The following is a 6,176-nucleotide window of genomic DNA, read 5'->3' as shown; positions in this document are numbered from 1 at the left end:
ATTATAAATCTCATATCAAATGAGACATCAATTTTCAAATTTAAATGAATTGAGGAATTACTCTAGTTTCTAAGACCTGCCAAAGCTCCCAAGGGACAAAGTTAGCCAAAGTTCTCGTGACTATCTTCCTCTGTGAGATCAGTGTCAAGTGCCATCCTGCATGTTCCTGCTGTTGCTGCTGCACAGCCAAGCAGTTCTCTTTCAGAATGCACCTCAATACAGCTGCCCCTCGTGCCCCTCCCTGAGATCTACCATCAGGCAAACTCCTGCCCCCAGGTGCTGACATTAGGTTCTTGTTGTTTAGTCGTTAAGTTGTGTCCGACTCTTGTGACCCCACGGACTATAGCCCATCAGGTTCCTTTGTTTATGGAACTCTCCAGGCAGGAATACTGGAGTAGGTTGCCATTTCCTTCTCCAGGGGATCTCCCTGATCCAAGGCCAGGACCCGAGTCTCCTGCATTAGCAGGCAGAGTCTGACATTAGGTACAGGGCTACAGAAAGCAGAACACATTTGCATCTCTTCATTTCCTAACATGATATCTTACACATACCATATGGTTTTAAATTTAAAGTATCCTAGAAACAGATTATCAAAATCAGATTGAAAAAATATGCAGACAAGTCAAAAGATTTGCATTTAATGAAGCCTCATGGATCTACAAGATATCAAGAGAAGTCTCCCAAGGAAGAAGGACACAACAAGCATATTTCTTCTGACTCATTTCCTCTGGAGAAGCAGCTTAGAATTATTCAGGCAAAAGGCCATGAAATAATTGCATTGGAGAATTGCTAAACTCTATCTACAGGGCTTTCTTGGGAAGTCACATGGCATGTATTTTCTTTCTCACTTGGATGGGAAAAAAAAATTTATTTTCTTAAACTTACTTAAAAGAAAAACAAAAATCAGAAGTTAATGTGATGTTTTTATATAGACTAATTACAGAAAATAGACTGAGAATGATTTTCTACCTAATAATAAAAAATTACAGTAAAAATATGCTTGGAAAGATTTTAGTTCTGAGTAGCTTTTCTTGCTGAGTAATCCATTGGATATACACAGCACTACTTGGCTATAGTTGGCTAAATGTCTTGTGTGCTCAAGAAGTGGTTGGGCTTTTTGTGGTCACCCCATTAGTGTCAATACTGAACTTTTCCCCTCTATGTACTCCTTTGCAACTGCCTGAAAGAAAAACTAGTTGTAAAAGCAATCAAAATAAATATTTTCAGATGCTGTTTTCCAAAATTGGGTCAGAGACCACTAGGGCACTGGCTCCCTGAAGCATGGGAAGAATTTCAGACGAGATTGGGCACGTTCAGGGTGGTTATGGCTGTAGTGGGAAGAATTTTAGTGGCTAAAGTAGAATTGCTGAGGAAGGTATTAGAAACTAGAGAGGGAGGAAAAAAGTAAAAGAGAGGAGTTAACAGTAATCAAGAGAGAAAAATCAACCATGAAGAAGAAATAAGGGAAGGTTGTAATATTTTATATGAAAGTGTCTATGGTAAGCGGAAAAAATGGCTGCTTTAACTCAGATTTGGGGTTAAAGCTAAGAGGCAAAAGGCAGAAATCCGTATAAATTCTTACACATTTCTTTACAAACTCCTCAATGTCTCTGGAAGACGCTGTACAACTCACTATTTTTAAAACTGACAAAAGAATAAAGCATTTATCTAGCTACCCCTTTATGAACTGTTCTTCAAGGTAACTAAATATTTGGAGGTGTAGTTCCTCTTTGCAGATTTGTCTAATAAACGAAATTGGAATGACATATTTAGAATCCAACAGTTTTGTAAGCTTTACTAATACAACCAATTTAGGCAATGCCAGGTATTAGCTGTCTAATAAAACACACAACGTGTGAGTGTGTGAGTGTGTGTGTGTGTGTGTGTGTGTGTGTGAGTGTGCGCGCGCGCGCGCATGCGCCCACGTGCTCAGTCACTTCAGTCATGTCGGACTCTTGGCGACCCTTTGAACCATAGCCTGCCAGGCTCCTCTGTCCATAAGATTCTCTGGGCAAGAATACTAGAGTGGGTTGTCATGCCCTCCTCTAGAGGATCTTCCCCAACCAGGGATGGAAACCCTGTCTCTCATATCTCTTACATCTCCTGCATTGGTTCTTTACCACTAGTGCTAGGTGGGAAGCCCAAAATGCACAACACTTGCTACCAAAAAAAAAAGCAATTACTGAATCTGAATCATCTGATTCAGATTCAGAATCATACTGAATCAAACATCTTGATCTAACTTCCAACATGAAGAGAAAAGAAGAGAACAGAAAGCATGTTAAATAATGGTTTGAGGATACCATCAGCAAAACACTGACTGTGAAAACCTCACAGAAGAAATAAACTAAACATTTCAATCAAAAGGCAGAGACTGTCAGATACTGCTCTTCTAAATCATTATTCGCTAGTTCTCAGTACATACACTTTAAAAACAATGATACAAATAAGGCGATGGCACCCCACTCCAGTACTCTGGCCTGGAAAATCTCATGGGTGGAGGAGCCTGGTGGGCTGCAGTCCATGGGGTCGCTAAGAGTCGGACACGACTGAGCGACTTCACTTTCACTTTTCACTTTCATGCATTAGAGAAGGAAATGGCAATCCACTCCAGTATTCTTGCCTGGAGAATCCCAGGGATGGGGGAGCCTGGTGGGCTGCCGTCTATGGGGTTGTACAGAGTCGGACACGACTGAAGCGACTTAGCAGCAGCAGCAGCAGCAGCAAGAGGATTGAAAAAGACACATCATCCAAACAGGAAACACAAGCAAGCTGGAATGGTCATAAAAGTGAGGCAAAGGCTTTCCTGATGGCTCAGAGGTACAGAATCTGCCTGCCAATGCAGGAGATGTGTTTGATCCTTGATCTGGGAATATCCCACGGGTTGTACAGCAACTAAGCCTGTATGCCACAACTATTAAGACCATGCTCTAGAGCCTGGGAGCCACAACTGCTAAAGCCTGGGAGTCCTAGAACCTGTGTTTCACAACAAGAGAAGCCAACGCAATGAGAAGCCCTTGCACTGAAACTAGAGAGTAGGTGCTGCTCGTCACAACTAGAGAAAGCTCATGCGACAACGAAGATCTAGCACAGTCAAAGGGACTACTTTTAATTTTTCTTAAAAAGAAAAAAGAGGCAAAATGGACTTCAAAGCAAGGAGTACTAATGGAAATAAAGTGGGAAGGTTTATAATGATAAAATGGTTGATACATGAGAAAGAAAAACTATAAATGTGTATGGGCACAATAAAATGATTTAAAAATGCAGAAAACTGACAAATATAAAGAAATCCACAGTCACAACTGGAGATTTTAATTCACCCTTCTCAATAATTGATAGAGCAACCAGACTAAGAAATATCAGTAAGAAAACAGAAATGAAATGATGCTTTCACCAATGATAAAAATTTGGGAAGAACCACAAAGATTCTAAGGGCTTCCCTGGTGGCTCAATTGGTAAAGAATCCACCTGCAATGTGGGAGACCTGGGTTCGATCCCTGGGTTGGGAAGATCCCCTGGAGAAGGGAAAGGCTACCCACTCCAGTATTCTGGCCTGGAGAATTCCATGGACTATATGGTCCATGGGGTCACAAAGAGTCGGATACGACTGAGCGACTTTCACTTTCACTTCACAAAGATTCTAAAATAAGTAGAGCAGGTGGGTTGATTAGACATTTATCTGCCACCTCTTCTAAACTAGTTCTTTAAGTACCAAACTTAATGTCGAAGTACAGGTTTGTCACCAATCTGAAGAGAAAGATGAGAACAGCAAAGTTTAAAGAAACAGTGGTTCATCTTTTATTTTGACAGCATTCAAATTCAAGTAAGTTTGCAAAGCATTTTTACATGCGTGATCTCAGTTCATTCTTACACATCCTTTGGAAAAAGCAGACCATGTTTCCTTATTCCCATTTTACAGATAAGGAAGTCAAACTCAGAGGCCAACTTGCCAAAGAAAATTGCAAGTTGGCTGTTAGATCAAAGGGTGAACTTATTTGGACAATCACCTGAGTGACTCTACTGGGAGTGAGGTTGAAATAACAACTATTTTCTCTAGTATCTTCAAATGTACAGAGCAATTATAAACAGGATATTGGCTCCTGGGTTAAGAATTTAGCTTTACTGTCACACTCCCTAAGATGACACAATCAGACACACCAGGTTGGACCCAAAGAACAAAGTCATAATGTTCACCCTCTGTCCATACAGCGTTCTGAAATGAACACTCGTTGATGGGCTTGTTGGCAAACTTGATAAGTGTTCACTACACTTCTGATTACCCATAAACATTGATCAAGTTGTGGTTTAGAAACATATTTCAAAGCAAATGGTCTACAGAAAATGAGCATTTATTCTTCCCATTAGCAAAGCATGGGGCTTCCCTGATAGCTCAGTTTGGTAAAGAATCTGCCTTTAATGCAGGAGACCCCAGTTCAATTCCTAGGTCAGGAAGATCCCCTGGAGAAGGGATAGGCTACCATCTCCAGTTTTTTTGGGCTTTCCTTGTGGTTCAGCTGGTAAAGAGTCCGCCTGCAATGTGGGAGACCTGGGTTCGATCCCTAGGTTGGGAAGATCCCCTGGAGAAGAGAAAGGCTACCCACTCCAGTATTCTGGCCTGGAGAATGGGGTCACAAAAAGTCAGACACGACTAAGCAACTTTCACTTCACTTCACATTAGCAAAGAATAGACTTTATAGATCATTTCATTACTGATTTCAAAGGACAAATCTCAGGAGTAAAATGACTTTTTTTCCTAGCTTGAACCAAAATAGGTTTAAAAATAAATATACAATTCAAATATTTTCTAGGCGAGGACTCAGTATTTAAATATTGTATATATGTTGTATTTACACTCTCTGCCATGCTCCACTGAGGCCTATTTCTTTTAGGTAAATGGGACACCATATCATTAAGGCTAATGGTGGTTTCATCTAGGGGGAAAAAAAAATTCATGAACACCAAGGAATATTTTTCAGCTTCTTGGAAAAACACGGAAAGGAAGAAAAATTATTTGACTAATTAGCTCCAATTGTTTTCAATTTTTTATGTAAGTTAAATGTTGTGAAATCGGCCCAGATTTTTATTAAACCTTAGTGAATAAAATGCAGAAGTAAATCTCTACTTCCTATGTAAAGCAAACTGGCTTTTCACAAATCATATTTTTATTTTTTTAAAAAAAGTTAAAACAAAAGAAAAACACATGTTCTCCACAGAAAACAGGCCAGTGGGCTCTTCTACCAGGGAGTCCAGTCTGAGATAGGCAGGCCTCCTACATGGATTCAAGAGACTCTCTGGTCTCGGCCAATGCTGCCAGCTTGCCTGCTGTGGCCACCCCGTAAAAAACCGTGACTCCGTGCAATCATGAGAAATGCTCTGATCATTATGCTGCACACAAGCTTTGAAGGAACTATCAAATAGTAACAACTCAATTACTCTTTGTGGCTTATTTTTATTCTGAATCAATAACCTAGAAAGGGAAGGTCTCCACAGTCCATTATGGCTTCACTCATCTGTCTCCTTCCCCATGAACATCTACTGAAAGGAAGCGTTAAGGAAGCACGTGTTAAGATGTATCACTGCTTCTAAAAACAATGTGGAGGAGAGAGGAATGAAACCCAGGTTGAGATGTGCTTAACTGTAGGTGGATTACTCAACTACGAAGAGGTCTTTTGAATGCACAATAGATTTTTAGCAAGTAAAAGATATCAAGACCTCCATTTTGACTTTATAGAAGTAGGTTAAGTTGCATAAAAGTGGCTGAAAAATCAAGACTGCCTGCTTTTTCAGCCTAAAGATAACCAGGGAGGAGCCAAACATGAGCATGCATTTCAACAGAAAGGTGATAAACAGAGAGCCAAATCGCTCCTTTCCTGAAGAAGGAAGGAACGACCACTTAATGGCTTACACTGACTTTAAAACAGTGAAAAATTCAAACTTTGTAAGGGTAAAAACAAATGCAGCTAGATGTGCAGGTCATCCCCAAAGCAACCTTGGCTATTAAAGTTGCCCTGAGAATCTTCGGAATTGTTAAAAAAAAAAAAACCAGATGCTATTGCTACCATTCTGAATCACTGTCAATTTCAAAAATTGATAGAACTTTCTCATCAAGACCCTAATTGTGGCATCAAAAATATTAATTTGCTTATCACAAAACTTAAAGTTTCATGTTAATTTGC

Source organism: Bos taurus, chromosome 5 (genome assembly GCF_002263795.3).
Source record: "Bos taurus isolate L1 Dominette 01449 registration number 42190680 breed Hereford chromosome 5, ARS-UCD2.0, whole genome shotgun sequence".
NCBI classification, from domain to species: Eukaryota; Metazoa; Chordata; class Mammalia; order Artiodactyla; family Bovidae; genus Bos; species Bos taurus.
The sequence above is the reverse complement of the archived record's forward strand: the minus strand, read 5'-3'. Positions refer to the sequence as shown.